The 21,184-nt window shown below is 36.7% G+C and overlaps 1 pseudogene; it reads right to left on the minus strand.

Moving 5' to 3' along the window:
• Positions 1 to 14,722: 14,722 nt before the first annotated feature.
• Positions 14,723 to 15,663, minus strand: LOC123791127 (olfactory receptor 2L8-like; annotated as a pseudogene).
• Between the last annotated feature and the right edge of the window lie 5,521 nt (positions 15,664 to 21,184).

A 21,184-nucleotide genomic window follows, 5' to 3' on the forward strand; every position in this document is an offset into this window, starting at 1 on the left:
CCTGGTTGGGGATCAAGGTAATATTGCCTCATAGAATGAGTTTGGTAGTTTTCTTTCTGTTTCTATTTTTTGAATAGCTTTAGGGGAATAGGTAGTATTTCTTCTTTGAATGTTTGGTAGAATTCCCCAGGAAAACAGTCCAGACCTGGAGTTTTATTTTTTGGAAGATTGTTTATCACTGACTCAATCTCTTCATAATTAATTGGCCTGTTTAAAAAATCAATTTCTTCCTGTTTCAGTCTTGGTAGTTTATGGGTTTCCAGAAAGGCCTCCACCTCTTCCATATTGCTTAATTTATTGGCATAAAGCTGTTGATAAAAGTTTATAATAATCCTTCCAATTTCATTGGTGTTGGTTGTGACCTCTCCTTTTTCATTCATAATTTTTTTTTTAATTTGGGTCCTTTCTCTGTTCTTTTGGATAAGTCTTGCCAGCGGTCTGTCAATTTTATTAATTCTCTCAAAGAACCAGCTTCTAGTTCTGTTGATCTGCTCTACTGTACTCCTGGTTTCTAATTCATTTATTTCTGCTCTCATCTTGGTCAACTGCTTCCTCGTGCATGGATCAGGCCTTTCCCTCTGTTGCTGTTCCAGCTTCTTGAGGTGAGAATATAAAAACTGCATTTTAGGGGCGCCTGGGTGGCACAGCGGTTAAAGCGTCTGCCTTCGGCTCAGGGCGTGATCCCGGCGTTCCGGGTTCGAGCCCCACGTCAGGCTCCTCCTCTATGAGCCTGCTTCTTCCTCTCCCACTCCCCCTGCTTGTGTTCCCTCTCTCGCTGGCTGTCTCTGTCTCTGTCGAATAAATAAATAAAAAATCTTTAAAAAAAAAAAAAAAAACTGCATTTTAGATTTTTCTATTCTTTTGAGTGAGGCTTGGATGGCTATGTATTTCCCCCTTAGGACTGCCTTTGCAGTATCCCATAGGTTTTGGACTGTTGTGTTTTCGTTCTCATTGGTCTCCATAAATTGTTTAAATTAATTTTTGATTTCCTGGTTTATCTTTAGTAGAATGTTCTTTAATATCCATGTATTTGTGGTCTTTCCAGATTTTTTCTTGTGTTTGACAAGTTTCATAGCATTGTGGTCAGACAATATGCATGGCATGATCTCAATCTTTTTGTATTTGTTGAGACCTAATTTTTACCTAGTATGTGATCTATTCTGGAGATTGCCCCATGTGCACTTGAAAAGAATGTGCATTCTGCTACTTTAGGATGAAATATTCTGGATATATCTCTTAAGTCCATCTGGTCCAGTGTTTCCTTCAAAACCATAATTTTCTTGTTGATTTTCTGTTTAGATGGTATTTCCTTTGGTATAGTGGGGTGTTGGAATGCTCTACTATTATTGTATTATTATCAATGAGTTCCTTTACATTTTTATTAATTCTTTTATATATTTGGGTGCTCCCAAGTTGGGAGCATTGATAATTACAATTCATAGATCTTCTTGGATAGGCCCCTTTGTTATTATATAGTGCCCTTCTTCATCTCTTGTTGTAGTCTTTGGTTTAAAATCTACTTTGTCTTGGGGCGCCTGGGTGACTCCGTCATTAAGCGTCTGCCTGTGGCTCAGGGCATGATCCCAGCATTCTGGGATCGAGCCCTGCAGCAGGCTCCTCTGCTGGGAGCCTGCTTCTTCCTCTTCCACTCCCCCTGCTTGTGTTCCTTCTCCCTCTCTCTCTCTCTCTCTGTCAAATAAATAAATAAAATCTTTATAAAAAAACAAAATAAAATAAAATCTACTTTTCTCATATAAGTATTGCTACTTTGGCTTTCTTTTGATGTCCCTTTGCATGACAAATATATCTCCATTCACTCACTGCCAATCAGCAAGTGTCTTTAGGTCTAAAATGAGTCTTTTGTAGGCAGTATATAGATGAGCTTTTTTTCTCCCCATTCTGACACCCGATGTCTTTTCATTGTAACATTTAGTCCATATACATTCAGAGTCATTATCAATAGATGTGAATTTAGTATCATTTTATTACTTGCTTTGTCCTTGTTTTTGGAAATATTCTTTGTCCCTTTCTAGTCCTTGTTGTTTTTGGTCTTTCCCACTAAACGTGTCCCCTTTAATATTTCTTGCAGGGATGGTTTAGTGGATCTCCTTTAGTTTTTGTTTGTCTGGGAAATTTTATCTTTCATTCTATTCTAAATGATATCCTTGTTGAATAGGGTATTCTTGGAAAATAAAGTAGTATTTATTTGCTTGTTTGTTTGTTTGTTTTCCCTTTCATCACATTGATCATATCATGCAACACTCTTCTGGCCTGATAAGTTTCTGTGGGAAGTGTGCTGTAAGCCTTATTGGTCTTTCCTCATATGTTAGGGACTTCTTTTGTCTTACTGATTTTAGTATTTTTTTCTTTATCTCTATATTTTGGAAATTTAACTACAGTATATCTTGGTTTTTCCCTTATTTTATGATTTTGATAGGAGTTCTCTGTGTCTCCTGGATTTGGCTATCCATCACCTTCCACAGATCAGGGAAGTTTTCAGCTATAATCCTCCAGTAAACCTTCTGTTGCCCTTCCCTTCTCTCTCTTCTTCTGGAACTCCTATGATATGAATGTCACTACATTTGAGTCACTGAGTTCCCTAAGTCTACTTTCGTGATCCAAGACTTTTCCTTCCCTCTTTTGTTCAGCTTCATTATTTTCCATAATTCTATCTTCTAATTCTCTTATTTGTTTCTCTGCTTCTTCCATCTTTGTGGTCATCACATTTAGTTGGTTTCAAATTTCAGTTATTGCATTTTTCATTTTGGCCTGATTGGTTTTAAGCCCTTTTATCTCTATGGTAAGGATATCCCTGATGATTTCTATGCTTTTCCCAAGCCCAGCTAGTATCTTTATGATTTTTGCTTCAAGTGGTAGATCTGGTGTATTACTTGTACCATTTCAATTACATCCCTCACCTTGACCTTTTTTTGTTTCTTATGTTGGGATGAATTCCTCCATATTTGCATTTTGCATAGGTTTCTGTCTTCATCTCTGTGTTAGGGAAGACTGTTATATTTCCTGCTCCTGATAGTAATGGCTTTTGAAGAAAGGGTCATATAGTGTCCAGGGTCTGGCTTTTCAGGAAATGTCTCCAATGTGTGCTATGTGAAAACTGCTGCTGTGACATGGATGCTCTTACCTCAGGTCAGTTCTCTGCAGTTTCTCCTTACCTGTCATGGGGACTGTTTGGTGTGGTGAGTTTTAACTAGGAGTGTTCTGATCTGCTTGCTAAAAGAGACCTGATATTATTTCCCATAGAACAGAAGCTTTGCAGAACTCTCTGGTCAGTAGACATGGTGTGTGTGGGATTTGTGCTGGTCTTCTGAGGGTGGAGCTTGGTGCACTGGCCCTTAGTTACACTTGTCCTAACAAAGCAGTACCAGTGGAATACAGTGGGATGGGACTTGTAAGTGAATTAGGCAGGCAGCATTGCCACTGTGCTGTTTATGGAAGTTGGTTTATGCTGAGGGGTAAGGCAGGGAAATTGTGCAAATCCCCTCCTTTGTCCCTGGAAAGGGGTGTCTGTGCTTGTTGCTTACAGGCAAACACTTTCATAGGAGCAAATTATTTCCACTGGTAAGTCACAGGCATTTTTCAGATCCCTGAATTCATACTGTGTGTCTCTGGTTTGCTTGCTTTCCTGGAGTAGCTGAGCACACCCTGGAGTCTGCACTAGTTAGGCCTTCTGACTCTTAAAATTACAAATTTCAGGGATCTGGTGTGTGTGGGGGGGACCTGTGCTGGTCCTCTGGGAAAGCATCTTTTCACTCTGGGAATGACCTAGGTTTAACCCAGAAGGGCACTTATGCCAGAGCACAAGTGTATGTGATTTGGAGCAAGCTGGCTAAGCAGTCAGTCCTGGTTAGTTGCCATCAGCAGGTGTCTCTGCACCTATGCTGAGGGGTGAGAAAGGGAAATGGCGCCGCAGGTTTTTTAACCTTGAGAAGGCAATGCTACCTCTAACAGATTGCCTTAAAAAGAACAAAGACTCTCTCCCTGTGCCATTTAGGTTATCCTTAGTCCACACAGTGTTCCCTGAGATTATTTGCCTGACTTTGGTCCTGGGGTAAGGCAGAGTCCTCAGTGCTCTATCCCACCCAATTCTGGGGACCTCTGAAACTCCAGTCTTTGAGACTCTGTCGTTTCAAAAACTCACAAAATTCAGCCCTTCTCATTTTCTTGGCAAATAACTTTGGAAAAATGTTCTTGTATGTACACCTGTGCACTCCACTTTTTATCACCTTTCTCTATGACCAGGGATCCCTCCCCTTCCCAGTGCCCACAATCCATTTCTTCCCCAAACAACATCTCCACACTTCCTACCTTCCACAAAGTGGCCTCTTTTCTCCCTCTAGCTGTGAATTTGTTCCATCAATCCACAGATCACTGTCTTGAGTATATAGAATGGTTTGATAATTATCTAGTTGTGTTTGAGTGATGAAACACACCTTGGGTCCTCCTACTATGCTTCTTTCTTACAAGAAAAATGAAAGCTTGAATACTTGCAAAGGCATGTATGAAGCTAGAGAGTATAACACTAAGTGTGTAAGTCGGTCAGAGAAAGACAAATTCCATAAGATTTAATTCATACGTGGAATGTAAGAAACAAAACAATTAAGCAAAAGAGAAAAAAGAGAGAGAGAAAGAGAAAGAGAAAAACCAAGAAACAGACTCAAGTATAGAGAACAAACTGATCCCTAACAGAGGAGGGTTTGGTGGAGGGATGTATGAAATAGGTGATAAGGATTAAGGAGTACATGTGTTATGAACACTGGGGGAGGTATGGAATGGGTGAATCACTAAATTGTACACCTGAAACTAATCTAACACTGAATCTAATGATACTGGAAGTAATAAAATAATAATAATAATAATAATAATAATAATAATAATAATAATAAATTTATATGGTAAAAAGACAAACTGGAAACATAAAAAATACTCAGTTATCATCACAAAAAGACAGAGGAAGTATGGAAGACAAATATAAGTACAAAACTTAGTACTAGAATTCCTAGCCTCAGAAATCAGACAACAAACAGAAATTAAAGGCATCTAAATTGGCAAAGAAGAAGTCGAACTTTCTCTCTTCACAGATGATATGGTACTATGTGTTGAAAACGCAAAAGACTCCACCCCAAAAATGCTAGAACTCATACAGGAATTCAGCAATGTGGCAGGATATAAAATCAATGCACAGAAATCAGTTACAATTCTATACACTAACAGAGAGACAGAAGAAAGAGAAAAAATAATGAATAGATCCCATTTACAATTGCACTAAAAAACATAGATAGCTAGGAATAAACCTAGCCAAAGAAGTAAAGGATCTATATTCTGATAACTACAGAATATTTATGAAATAAATCAAGGAAGACACAAGGAATTGGAAAAACATTCCATACTCATGGATCAGAAGGATAAATATTGTTAAAATGTCTATGCTGCCCAGAGCAATTTACACATTCAGTGAAATCCTTACCAAAATACCATTGACACTTTTTTTACAGAGCTGGGACAAATAATCCTAAAATTTTGGTGGAACCAGAAAAGACTCTGAATAAGCAAAGGAATGTAGAAAAGGAGAACCAAAGCTAGTGGCATCGCAATGCCGGACTTCAAGCTGTATTGCAAAGCTATGATCATCAAGAAAGTATAGTACTGGCACAAAAACAGACACATAGATCAATGGAACAGAATAGAGAACCCATAAATGGAACCATAACTCTATGGTAAATTAATCTTCGACAAAGCAGGGAAGAATATCCAATGGAAAAAGACAGTCTCTTGAACAAATGTTGTTGGGAAAATTGGACAGCTCCGTGCAGAAGAATGAAACTGCACCACTTTCTTACACCATACATGAAAATAAACTCAAAATGGATGAAAGACTTAAAGGTGAGACAGGAATCCAACAAAATCCTGGAGGAGAACACAGGCAGCAACCACTTGGACCTCAGCTGCAAGAACTTCTTGCTAGACATGACTTCAAAGGCAAGGGAAACAAAAGCAAAATGAACTATTGGGACTTCATCAAGATAAAACTTCTTTTTTTTCTTTCCCACAGCAAAAGAAACAGTCGACAAAACCAAAAGACAACATACAGGGAGAGACTATATTTGCAAATTTCTTATCAGATAAAAGGCTAGTATCCAAAATTTATAAAGAACTTACCAAACTCAATACTCAAAAAACAAATAATCCAGTCAAGAAATGGGCAGATGACATGAACAGACATTTCTCCAAAGAAGACATACAAATGGCCAATAGACACATGAAAAAATGCTCCACATCACTTGGCATCAGGGAAATACAAATCAAAACCACAATGAGATACCACCTCACATGGTCAAAATGGCAAAAATTAACAAGTCAGGAAATAACAGATAATGGCGAAAATGTGGAGAAAGGCAACAACACACTTGCACTATTGGTGAGAATAGAAGCTGGTACAGCCACTCTGGAAAACAATATGGAGGTTCCTCAAAAAGTTAAAAATAGAGCTACCCTATGACCCAGCAATTGCAGTAGATATTTATCCAAAGAATACAAACATTGCAATTGGAGGGACACCTGCACCCCAATGTTTATAGCAGCAATGTCCACAATAGCCAAAATATGGAAAAAACTCAGATGTCCATTGAGAAATGAATAGGTAAAGAAGATGTGGTATATATTTAAATACAATGGAATTTTACTCAGCCATCAATAAATTGAAATCTTACCATTTGCAAGGATGTGGTTTCAACTGGAGGGCATTATGCTAAGTGAACTATGTCATTCAGAGAAAGAAAAGTATTATATAATTTCACTCATGTGTGGAATTTAAGAAACAAATCATAAGGGAAGGGAGGGAAAAGTAAAAGAAGATGAATTCACAGACACAGAAAAACCATAGGAGACTCTTAACTATAGTAAACAGGGTTGATGGATGGGAAGTGGGTGGGGGGATTGGGTAAGTGGGTGATGGCTATTAAGGAGGGCACTTGTAGTGAGCACTGGGTGTTATATGTAACTGATGAATCACTAAACTACCTCTGAAACTAATAATACACCATGTTAATTAATTTAATTTAAATAAAATTTTTAAAATAGGTATAAATAACCACAAGTGGAAAACAGTAATAGAAATGGTAGATATTAGGGACACCTGGGTGGCTCAGTTGGTTAGGCATTTGCCTTTGGCTCAGGTCATGATCCCAGAGTCCTGGGATCAAGCCCCCCATCTGGCTCCCTGCTCAGTGGGGAGTCTGCTTCTCCCTCTGTCTCTCCTCCCAGCTTGTGCTGTCTCTCTAGTGCATGCACATGCACGCACACATGCTCAATCTCTCTTTCAGATAAAAAATAAAATCTTTAAAAAAGGACTCGTAAACCATTATAAACTAATCACACTTAACAAATATACAAAAAAACACTTCTCTAAACAACATACAATATGCAAGTTCTTAATTCATATGGACCAATCTCCAGGATTGGCTATATGTCAGGTCATGAAATAAATTGTAATAGGCTTAAAGTGTTGTAATCATATAAAGCATCTTTTCTGATAAATATGTAATGAGGCAAGCAATGAAAAACAGAAGAAACACTGGAATTCATAATTATATGGAAATTAAACAACATACAAGTAAAAAATAGGAGGTTTAAGAAATCACAATGGAAATTAAAAAATCAGCTTGTGGCATATGAAAACAGAAACAAGCACTTTTTAATGTATCATTTTATTTAGACTGCGTATTATTTAAAATGTTACAAGGCTTAAGTGAATAACTGAAACTTTCAATTTTGGGGAAACAAAACAAAGATAATGAGGCATACGACATTCAGATAAAGCAGTGCTAAAGAAGAATTTATCACAGCAAGCATTTACATTTAAAATATAAGAAGTTCTCAAATCAACAACTAAATGTAATACCTTAATCAACTAGAAAATAAAACAAATTAAACTCAAAGGTAATGAAAGGGAAGAAATAATAAAGATTAGAGCAGAGAAAAATAATATTGTATAGAAAAAACTCCAAAGCAAAACATCAAAACTAATATGTGGTTCTTTGAAAATTGACAAAACTTCACCCAAGGGGCTACATTAACCAAGGGGGAAAAAGGACAGGAAGCCCAAAATATTAATACCAGCAATGAGAGTGGGTACCTTATTATAAATTTTATAGAAATAATCCAATTATGGGTGGAATATGAATAATCATACCTTAAAAATGGGATTGCCAAGAATAAATGGGCAAATTACTAGACACGAGTATTACCAAAACTGAGTCAAGAAGAAATATAAAACCTGAGTAGACCTATAATTAGTAAGGAAATCGAATAAATAATTAAAACCTTTCAACAAAGAATATCTTTGGGCCAAATGACTTCACTGGTTAATTTTTCCAAGAGTCCGGGGCTGGGGCTCAGGGGTTCCCAATCCCCGGCGTTGGGGCGCCAGGCCCCTTGGGAGGAGCCCCTCGGGGCCGATCTAGGGTTGGGCTTAGCCCCCAGGAGGCTGGCAGGCCTGATCCGCCGGCTGTGTGACGAGCGGAGGGGCGGGCCGAGGTGAGGGCGCTGGTGAGCGGGAGCATGGTCCTAAGCGTTTTGGCTACCTAGTCCAAATGTAGGTTGTTTTAGTAAGGTTTTGTTATATATGTAGATATACAAGTGGGCTTCCTGGACCCCAGTTCTTAGAATAACATAAGCGATTGTACAAAAGGTGATATGCTTAACATTTTAGAATTTAGGTATTCCATTTTCTTTTTCTTTTTCTTTTTCTTTTTTTTTATCTTTATCTAAGTGTTTAGGTCTCACTGGGCTAAAATATTATTTAAGAACGATATGCCTCTGGGTTTGGGAGTGAATGGTGATTTAAAGTGTACCTCGTTGCATGGAAATTTCTTGAGGTAGGCAGGCGACCTAGAGTCAAGATAACCCATTTCATGACCAATTTATTTTAGCAGAGAAGTCCTGGGGTTAAGCAGGAAGTGCTATAACAGCTTTAAGATGGACAACCCATGCCCACCAATATTTGTTCCATCCTTGCTTCCAGATTCCATTAGCAATAGCTTCACATCCATACAAAACAAGACAAACAAACAGGTGCATCCTAACCCACCGGCAGTAACTGCACACTGGCCTAGCAAAGACCCTGCATGCTCCACTGGCAGTTTCGATGGAACTCAGGACTGGGGAAAGGTGGAATCAACAAACCAAAATGTGAGGATTGTGGCCTGAACTGGGGACAAGGAAAAGTGGGAAAATGGCTGAACCAGTGAGAATGAGGATTTTGCACAGGACTGAACTTTCAGAAAGAGTAAATCCAGACTAGAGAGTCAATTAAATTGAGATCTTGACACAAAGACAGCAGAACGGAGAACTGGGAAGACCTTGGTTAGTACCCTCCAAACTGGTGAGAAAGACAGAAATCAAAAGGGCTCACAGGTACCATGCCTGTGTTTCAGGTTGTCCCCAAAGCCATCCGAAGTCCCTTCAATCTCACCACTGCTTCCAAACCTGTTTAAGACAAAATACAACTGAGTCAATTTAGAGATAAAGTTGACTTTCTTCAATGATTCATAAATGAGACAGCACCCCTTCTGACAAATGGAAAGGAAGACTGAGGAATTGTATGAAATGGGAGACTTTTAAAGGCAGAAGGGAGCAGGAACGAGGAAAGACTGATTACCCTATATTACCTTGGGGGTTATGGGGTCTAACAGACAGTTTGTCTCACAACTGACAAAAAAAAAATGCAGATTGCCTGATTTAAGATAGCCAACCTGGAAGATTTTGAAACTACATTTTGGTTAGTTGGTTTACTGATGTGGGGCTTAGCACAACTGGCTCTCTTTAACCTGGTGTCTCTTTTAAACAGTATCCAAATTGTGTGAATCACAAACTTTTGTGTCTGCTACTAAATGGTAAGTGTTCACTAAATATTTGGTGATTAAAAAATTATTTGGTTTAAACAGCAGCTGTCTTTTATTTTTCCCATCTAAATTTTGAAGACAAGTACAATGAGTAGTGGGGGTTAATGTAAATCTTACAGCAAGAACCCAGTTACTATTTTATTGGATACTCTCACAAAACTAACCTTCACTTTATTCTGTTAAAAAGAATTTCATCCCTCAAAAGTGGAAGGAAAGAAGGAATACTCATTTTTGTTTCTATAAACTAAACTTTACTCATTTAATATTTAAGAAATTCTCAATACATACAGGTGTGCATTATAAAATCATTCAAATAAATACCATTTTCTTTAAAATTTGCAGCTTCTGGCCTGAACCATGAAAAAATGAAATAATGAATGAGAAGTGGTAGATAATAATTGTTAACAACTGGATGAAAATAAGAATAACTGAGAGGAGACATAATTAACTCTGAGTCAGGGACAATGTAGGTGGAAGTCTGCTGAATAATTCTATATCTGAGAGACATCATTGTTCAGCTTCCAAATTATCTGGAATAGATTTTCATGTACACTGAAAAAATAGAAGAAGACTTGGATAATGTGTTTCCTCCCTCTGTGGCTCCTTCTGAGGTTAAGGTCTTGTGGTGGAAGGAATGACCTGTAGGTGCAGACACAATAGGTGGGAGTTAGCTTACTGCTTTTCTGAGCCAGAAGGCTGCTGGAATGAAGAATGTCCAGAAGATCATTCTGAAAGCCTGGATTTCCCAGTATTTGCTTGTGATGACTTGATCTCCATTTCCAGGGTTATAGGCATAAAAAGTGGGATTAGCCTTGACTTTGTAGGAATGTCAGTAAGAGGGACTTCAATGATGCCATTGAAGGAGAACAAAATTTGCCACCTTGAAATATGCCTCGTGGACATAAATATTATTTTTGACTAGTTATTTTTAAGAAACAGTGGACATGGAAAAACACTGTAAACTGGAATAGAAGTTACCCTTTTGTAAGAGACATCTGATTTTAAAGGATTATTTTATTTGTAAAGTTTTGTCCCTCTCTCTACAAGAAGGATGGACAGATCTCAAGAAATTCTTATCAAAGGAGAAAGCAGCGACTAAAATTTTCACAACCACCATGCCCTGGTTTACTCTCCTTTTCTGATATCCTCTCATAACTGGCTTTCCTGGTCCCCTACACTCTTTGTGTTTATTTGAAGATAGTTTTTAAAGTAATGGCTTGGGTAATTTCAGGCAGTCACTCAGAGTTTCTGGATCTCTCCATATACAGGAGATGTAATGTGGTAATAAATTTTTGTCTGGTTTTCTGGTAATAAAAATTTTGTCTGGTTAATCTATTTCTAAGTATTTATTTATTCACTATTTATTTATTTATTTATTTATTTATTTGTTTGTTTCAGAGAGAGAGAGCACAGAGTGGGTGACAGGCAGGTGGAGAGGAAGGAGAGAAGCAGACTCCTTGCTGAGCCTGGAAACCTATGCAGGGCTTGATCTCACAACCCTGGGATCATAGCCCAAGCCAATACCAAGGGTCAGACACTTAACTGACTGGACCACCCAGGCGTGTTATTCTTTGTTTTTTTTTTTTTTTTTTTTAATTACAGGGGGCGTAATAAGAACCTAGAAGGACCCTGAAATGTGGAACCATTATTCTGCCCCACACACAGCATTTTCTGATACTACCAAGTACTGTGCCTCCATCTTCCTTTCTAGCAAACTAAGTCCAGAGACCTAGTGTGGTTTGCCTTAGGCCATGGTACATCAGGGATGATAAATGTTCCAGTTCTCCTGATTTCCTCCAATATTCAGTACCTGAAAGAGATAAGGAATCTGTCATGGGTATCCCTGTTCAATTCCACTTTCCTTCAGGTTATTTCCAAAGATAACCACTGACAAAAACAGCAGACATTCTCACATTTTGCTGATTTGTATAAGACTCCCTTCCTACTCATTTTAACTTTCTCAAGGCTGGCCTCATATATGTGTGGCCTGGGCACTTTCACAGGGTCCCAGACTCACAAAGACTCTTTTGTTGCTTTAATGTCCGGTTTTTGCCATCTTGAAATTTTTAACAATTTTCTCTCTGAGTCAACATGTGAGCAGAAGAGCTGGGGGGCAGCACTGGCATGTGACTTTGGCCCAGCAACAGGGCCTGCACATATGGGCTCAGACAGCATGCTCACACAGCAGTCCCCCCGGCTGCTTTTCTGGAACACACGCATCTTGCTCAAGGTGCCACAGGACCCCAAGGGAGTAGCTCTGTTGGAACTGGGACCAGATTGGCGACAGTGATGACAGCAGCAGCTGCAGAGGCAGCAACAATGGTGGAAGGAGCCACTGCCAGGAGAGAGAAGGAGCTGTGCCTGGCAACAGCAGTGACTCATGGTGGGACACAGGCTGAATTCCATCCCAAAGATCATTTCTGTGTCATTTACAAAATTATTAACTATCTTGCCTGAGAGTCAGTGCAGGAAATGCTATGGAGCTTAAGCAAGAATCCTCATCAGTATTTATCACAAAATGAAAGCACACACATTGTTATTGCAATAAAGTATATTGGGAAGTTACTAGAATTAATAAAACAATCCAAAATCTATAGTTTTAAAAAGTGCTGCAACATTGCAAAGTTAATACCCACAGGTTTATAAATAAATATACAATTTAAAAATGTTAAAAAGATTTAAAAATTAGTATGAAATATTATTGATGGGAAAAAATACTTTTCATATGAGGTTTTATAACCAGAAAGAAAGAAGTAACAGCAGATTAACTTGTAATAGAAGATGCAGTGATAAAATGAACAAATGTGAATTTGAAACACGAAGTGACATCCAGTTTTTACACGAAGTCCACATATTTCCAGAAATTGTAGAGGATTCACTAAAATTCCATTTATTAAAATTATAATAAAAAAACAAATTCAGATTTATGTATAAAATTATCACTTTAAAACAGTTTACTACAGAAATATTTTAGAAAAAAATTTCTCCTGAGAAAGTAAAAGTATATATTTAGATATAATGTGTCAAAAATTCAGTCCAATGTTTTCACCACTTATAATACTCTTAATAGCTAGAGTAACATAAGCATACAGATTCTTCTCAAAATTAAAAATGAGCAAAATTTAATTGCAGCTTAGTATTTTCCATGACTGATTAACAACGCTTTCAACTGTACTGATAGAAAACTGAAGTTCCTAAAAGTATAAATTTTGGTAAAAATAAAATTGGAAAAAAGTGAGCCAAAACACCTTATGAGCAATGAAGCCATCACAGAATAGTGTATTACTATGTATTATCCATAAAATTATAACACAAAAATGTTTGTCATTTGGATTGCATTTCATATGTAGTAATTTTTTTTTCAAGAAAAAAAAATCTTGTTGTTTGAAGAAGAGAGCTCATATTTTCACTTTGTGCAGTGCCCTGTAAATTATGCATGGTATGAGCAGTCTCTTTTCTGCCAAGTCTGAGAAAGTAAAGACCATTTCTTCACTTACCAGTGAGGAGCAGTAATAGCAATCTACTTGAGTTGGAAGTTCACCTGAGCTGAGAGGTTTTTATTAGATTTGATGGTGGTTCCTGTTTTGAAAAGTGATTTATCAATGACTAAAATTGGTGTATGTAAGTTTACCTCCCAACAACCTGTTTCAGTAGAACTATGAGACATAGTGAGTGGAAAATATAATATTACATGAGAAACATGATTTCATACAACGATAGCAGTGGCTATTGAGCATGTGGTTAGTGTGGGGGGTGGTCATGGGAATGTCCTTGAAATTGCTAATCCCACTAAACTTTCAATACACTTAGCTTACCATTGACCTCACAATTTCTTGATCTCTGTTAACACATGAAAGCCCTTATACTTGATCTTGAGGAATACATGATATGAAATAACTTTTCTAGGATTCACTTCCCTAAAAGGAGCACAAACTTGTATTTAACTCGGAATGGTGTAAGGATATTAGAATCCCTGATTAAGTCTCAGCTAAATCTTTTTTTTTCTTTTTTAGATTGTGTTTATTTATTTGAGATAGAGTGAGTGAGAGAGAGAGTTAGCATGAGCAGGATGTGTGCAGAGAGAGAGGGAGAAGCAGGCTCTCCACTGAACAGGGAGTCCGAGGTAGTGCTATACCCCAGGACCCTGGGATCATGACCTGAGCCAAAGGCAGAAGCTTAACTGAATGACCCACCTGGGCACCCCTCAGGTAAATCTTTCTAAAGAGAAGTTACCACAAACTTAACACACACACACACACACACACACACACACACACACACAAACACACACACACACACACAAAATAAAAAACAAAACAAAACAACAACAAAAAACAACAAGTAACTGGCAGAGATAAGTCACAAGTCTACGAGAAGTTTTCTGACTTCCAGTTAGATTGAGACATTCAGGAGACATTCACTGTTCTGTTTACATGTATTGGAAAATAAATTGCAAATACTAGAACTGTTATGTTGAATGACAACATCAGTTAGAAAGTTTCTATTTTTATTTCTACATGAAAAATAACCATTTTCATTGAAAGCATATTAACAAACAAGTGTATTTGAAATCCATGAAAAAAAGGACCATAAAGGGAAAATATATATATATATATATATATATATATATATATGGCTCATAATGACATACATATTTGCAAGATAATTTTATCCACACATGAGTGATTTTCTTCTCTTCTTATTTTAGTCCTTACACTCTAAACATGAAATAATATTTTAGTTACTGGACACTGAAGAATGGACTTATAATCAGTGTTGGGTACATATGTAAGAAGCTTTGTCTACATTTTTACAGAGCAGATCCTCTGAATCACTCTTCTCAGGGCCCCCATCACCTCCTTGTTTCTCAGGCTGTATATGATCGTGTTGAGCATTAGGGTCAGGATGGTGTAGAAGACAGCCAGAACCTTGTCCTCTGTGGGAGATTGGAAGGATCTTGGGTGTAGATAAGTGTAAATAAAGGGTGCAAAGTATAAAGTGACCACAGTGAGGTGGGTGCTGCAGGTTGAATAGGCCTTCTTCCTCCCTTCTGTTGACTGCATGTGGCAGATGGTAAAGAGGACCCGGCCATAGGAACATGCAGTGCCAATGAAAGGAAACACAAGGAAGAAGATGGTGCTTACAAACACCGTGTACTCATAGACCCAGGTGTCCACGCAGGCCAGAGTCAACATGGCGGGGACATCACAGAAGAAATGGTTGATGGTCCTGGATCGACAGTAAGGGATACCAAAGGCATATACAGTGTGGGCACAGGAGTTGACTGAGCCCATTATCCAAGATCCCATTATCATTAGCACACACACTTTTTTTTTTTCATACGGATGGGATAGTGGAGAGGAAATCAAATAGCCACATAACGATCATAAGCCATAGAAGCCAATAGTAAACCTTCTGTACCAGCTAAAATAATGAAGAAAAAGCTCTGAACCCCACACCTGATGAAGGAGATAGACTTCTTTCCAGAGAGATAATCAGAAGCCATCTTGGGGACAATGTTGGAGATGTAGTTTAGGTCAATGAGAGAGAGCTGACTGAGTAAGAAATACATGGGAGTGTGGAGATGGGTGTCTAGGAAGATGAGGAGAATCATGGACAGGTTGCCAAACAGAGCCATTAGAAAGATAAGAATGATGACAATGAAGAAGAAGAGGCCAATTCTTGTTGGTGGGAACAACCCCAAGAGGATGAAATCAGTTGATGTTTGAGTATAAATTTCCATGGGGCATTGATAGGATTTTCCTACAATCAGACAGAAAAGTAAGTCAAGTATAGAACAAGAAGCACTTTTTAATGTATCATTTTATTTAGACTGCATATTATTTAAAATGTTACAAGGCGTAAGTGAATAACTGAAACTTTCAATTTTGGGGAAACAAAACAAAACACTATTTAGTGACCCAGAGATCAAAATTTGAAGATGCAAGCATTAGTAGCTTATGTCTTTTCTAGGAAATCCTTAAAGTTATTAAAAAATAATATATATTTATTAAGAATTCATTAGGAAAATTATGTTTAAATGATGTACACAAACACAAGTATTGCCAAAATCAGATGTTTATTCTAAATACATGCATAGAAAATCAATGTAAATACATACATTTTTTAGTCATTTTAAGAACAAATGTTTATGACCCATAAATGATGATTTTTCTCTCATATCTAAGACTTATTCTAAAGCTGCAGCAGGCTATCAGCTTCTGTTGAGGAGCAACATTTCCTTCTTGAGTCCTCTTTACACAGTAATATCTAATCAAACATCCTTTAAGTCAGGTAAAAGTATTGCTTTCATCTGTTCTGAAATCTTAAATGAAGTCTTATTGTTAAGTACAATTTATAGAAAATCGTTTCCTTCTGCCTCCTCAACCAGTTTCTGGAAGTTCATGTAGACCCTTCAACTAAATATCTACACACCATACTCATGGTAGGTTTCACAAATAGGAAAGAGTTCTTCCAAATAGCATATGTTTTATGTCTCTCTGTTTCTCCAGTACTTATATGATATACACTGCTCTATGGTGTTTTGTCTTACTCATTTTTCTTTTTTTCTAAGTTTTTATTTAAATTCCAGTGAGTTAACTTACAGTGTGATATTAGCCTCAGGTGCAGACCTTAGTAATTCCTCACTTACATACAACACCCAGTGCTCATCAGTTCAAAGCTCTCCTTAATCCCATCTCTTCTTCACCCATCCCCAACCCACCTCATCGCTGGTAACCATCAGTTTGTTCTCTATAGTTAAGAGTATGTTTCTTGGTTTATATCTCTCTCTGTTATTGGCCTTATCATTATTAGTTTTGTTTCTTAAATTCCCCATCTGAGTGAAACATTTTATTTAAAACTTTCCAATTCTAGAATAGTGTGTGAATTTAGTCACATACATTTGTCGTCTGTCCCTCTTAAAAATATTATGCTGACAAAAAAATTATAAGTCAAAACAGAACAGGCATCAAAAGGCACAATGAGAGATAAAACAGTTAAGGACCCTTGAATAAATGAATTTAGATAAAGGAATGATCAATCACTTAAGTGGAAAAAAGGAAATAGCATCCTAAGACTCCGGGGGAGGTATGAGGAGGAATTCTCCACCCACATCGTAAGTGAACAAGATCTACACAGTATGTAGTATTTAAGTCTTAAATATTATTCTAGATCCAAATGATACCACGCTTTTAGGAAGTCTGAAACATGAAACAGGAATATGCATACATATGTGTGCAAACACACACACACACATAGACATATTCACCCACTCATGCTCAAATATAAAATGAGCCAAAATGTTTGGGAAAATATACAAATATTTTTTAATGGAACTCATGTTCAAAGAAGTATGAAATGTTATTAATTCACAATATAAACACTACTAGATAAATAAAAAGACATGTTGGGTAAAAAGAAAGGCTCTTGCAAACATAAATATATATAGATATAGATACAGATACAGATATATATATAGAAACACTCAGATATACTTATATATATGATAGAAAAGATTAAGGGAAAGCTTTTTTTAAGATTTATTACTTATTTTGTAGAGAGAGAGAGCACATACACGCAGAAATGGGGGAGGGGCAGAAGGAGAGGGAGACAGAAGCACACTACCTGCCTATGTGGGGCTCAACATGGGCCTGGATCTCAGGACACTGAGATATTGACCTGGGTCAAAAACAAGAGTTGAACGCTTAACCAGCTGAGTCACCCAGGTCCCCCATGGATTAAGTAAAAATTTTAAAGATAAGCTGAAAAAACAAATCTACCCAAATTAAAAGAAAACAGCAACAAAACACGAAAGATTGTCATTTTGTAACATTTGGAGAATTGGAGAATTAATATACGGGAACACATATATGCTTATTGTCATTCTTAGATATACATACACCAAGATAATAATGGAGTTAATATTATCAAAATAAAATGTTTTTCAAAATTATATATATGATCCACCATATTCAAACAGGATATATAGAACACAGAAAAAAAATGTGAAAATATTTTATCGAAAGATGCTGTCTTAACAATTCTAAATGTCTTCTTGAAAACATTTTCTAAAATTTCTCAATATCACCTGTAAACATATGGACCTAAAAATGTTTTGAAAGAGATAGTAGTAATAATGATGAGAAGTAATAATGAGGAGATGATATTCTACACATAGACATAGTAACTAAAATATCATCAGGTTATACAGCAATTTATATTTTTTTGTATCTTAGCAATAAATACTAGAAGGTATAACAATACTGTCAACCTTGCCATTCTTTTTTATGATAATTTTTATTATGTTATATTAGTCACCATACAGTACATCCCTATTTTTTTTGTAAATTTCTATGATTCATTACTTGCGTATAACACCCAGTGCCCCATGCGATACGTGCCCTCCTTAATACCCATCTCCTTGCCATTCTAAACACAAAATGGGATGTAACTATTTTAAAAGGATGGGAAAAGGGAAAAAGGAGTTGGATGTCATTGTACAGGGAGGGGGAATTTCTTCATCCACAGTGGCTGGAATGACAAGTCAAAAATGATCTTTGATATTTAGAATTTAATTATTAAAGATAAACATATTAGTGGAAAATACATGGGTAAATTGAAAACATAAAAACGTGGTAAAGTAATATGAAAAAATTTCCTCAATGATCAGGAGTGGGTAACGAGAACACTGTTTTACCCTATGATGTGTTGAGATCATGTTCCTACCTTACTTGAATAAAATATTAAGGTGATTCAAAAACTGATGGCACATTTAAAAATGTAACTCACAATACCATTCACAACTATCATCTACTCAAACCATGGCACATTTAAAAATGTAACTCACAATACCATTCACAAGTATCATTCTACTCAATAGTGAAAACTGAAAGCGTTTCCTCTAAAAAAAAAAAAAGAAAAGAAAAGAAAAAAGAAAAAAAAAACTAAGCAAAACAACTCCTAATCAACATTGTACTGAAATTAAAACCAGAGCAATTAGGCAGAAACAAACAAACAAAAAATATTGAAATTGGAAATAAAGAAGTAATACGATCCTTATTGGCAAACATTATTTTACATGTAGAAAATTCAAAAGTGTCTACAAAACTATGATAGAACTAATAAACAAATTTAGCAAAGTTTCAGGGTACAAAATCATTTGTGCTTCTATACCCTAATAATGTAAAATCATAAGAATTCTTTTAAAAATGGTATAGTACACTAACATTATAATAAAAAACCATAAATACTTGGGAATAAACTTAAGAAGTGGGAGAAAACTGTGCACTGAAAGTCACAAAACATTGCTGAAAGTAATTGAAGAAAAAACAATTAACAAAAACACCATGTGTTGATGGATTGGTAAAATTAATATTGTTAACATGTAAATGCTACCATAAGCCAACTACAGATTCAATGAAATGTCTATCATAATCACCATGAAGTTTCTACAGAAATAGAAAAATACATTTAGAATCAATATATCATCTCAAGTGTCCCTGGATAGCCAGAACAATCTTATGAAATAATTAGAGAGCTCATTCATTCTGATCAAAAACCTACTAAAAAAGCTATGATAAAGACAAACAGTGTAGGGACACCTGGGTGGCTCAGTCAGTTAAGTGTCTGCCTTCAGCTCAGGTCATGATCTCAGGGTCCTGGGATCAAGCCCTGTATCAGCCCTTTGCTTGGCAGGGAGCCTGCTTCTTCCTCTGCCTGCTCTGCCGGCCACTCAACCAGCTTTTGCTCTCTGTCTCTAACAAATAAATAAATAAAAATAAACTAAAATCTTAAAAAAATAAAAAAATAAAAATAAATAAAAACAGTGTAGTATTGGCACAGAGACACAAACCAATAAAATAAATACATCAGAATAAATATTTCCCATATGTGGTCAAATGATTTTTAAAAACATTTTCCACATCACACTGGGTTGTCTTTTTTTTTTCATTTTATTTAATATTTATTTATTTGTATTTGAGAAAGGGAGAGAGCAGGGGGGGGAGGCAGAGAATCTCAAGGAGACTCCCCACTGAGCATGAAGACCAATGTGGGGCTCCATGTCATGAGCCTGAGATCAGGACCTGAGCCGAAATCAGGAGTCTGACAGCCAACTGAGCCACTCAGGTGTCCCAACGGGGTTGTCTTTTCAAACAATTGTGCAGGGAAAACTGGATATCCACATGCAAATAATGAAATTGAACCATTACTTTATGCCATATAGAGAAATTAACTTAAATAGATCAGATAGCTAAATAGAAAGATAAAACTATATACTTTTAGAAGAAAGTATAGGGAAATGTGCCACAACACTGGATTTAACTGCACTTTCGTGGTTAGGACACCAAAATGTGTGTGGGATCATCAACAATATAGACAAACTTGACTTCCTCAAAATTAAAAAATATTATGTCCCAAAAATCTATCAGCAGACTGATGAGAAAGCCACAGAATGGGAAAAAAATGTGCAAAGTATACATCAGATAAGGAATTGATATAAAGAATATATGAAGAACTATAGGTGAACAACAGAAAATCTAATTTAAAGTTTGCAGAACCAGTTGAATAAACATTTCTCCAAAAATATGAGCTATGACAATGAAGCACAGGTGAATAGGTTCATAATCAATAATTGTTAGGGAATTCAAATTGAAAGTACAGAGAGATACCCTCTCACCCATTAGGATGGCTACTACTACAAAGTAGGCAAGAGCAAGATTGATGGGAATGTGAAAAAAATTACACACTTGTGCAGTGCTGGTGACAATGTGGATGGTGAAAGTAGTGTGAAAAATGCCAGAGTAACGTCTCAAAATAAAAATAATAACGAACCTAGAATCACCCTAGGATTTGCAGCAATTGCACTCTGAGTGTATGTGGAAGGGAAATGAAACCAGAGTCTGGAATAGATATCTGCATATCCGTGTTTATAGCAGCTTTATTCACAGTAACTGAACGGTGGAAGCCACAAAAGTGTCCGCAAAATACAGGGTATGTATATATGATACTATTCAGTTTAGAAAAGAAAGAAATTCTGCTCTATGCCACAACATAAATGAAGTTTTCAGACATTATGGTAAGTAAAATGAACCAGTCATAAGAAGCCATATGTATGATTTCATATGTCCAAGGTACTCAGAGTAATCAAATTCTTAAAAACAAAAGTGGAATGGGGGATTCCAGGGGCTGGGGAGAAGGAGAAGCAGAGAGTTAATATTTAATGTGTGTGGATTTACAGTGTGCTAAGATGAAAATGTTCTGCA

Source organism: Ursus americanus, chromosome 5, assembly GCF_024610735.1.
Source record: "Ursus americanus isolate L20-20 chromosome 5, mUrsAme1.1.p, whole genome shotgun sequence".
Lineage (NCBI taxonomy): Eukaryota > Metazoa > Chordata > Mammalia > Carnivora > Ursidae > Ursus > Ursus americanus.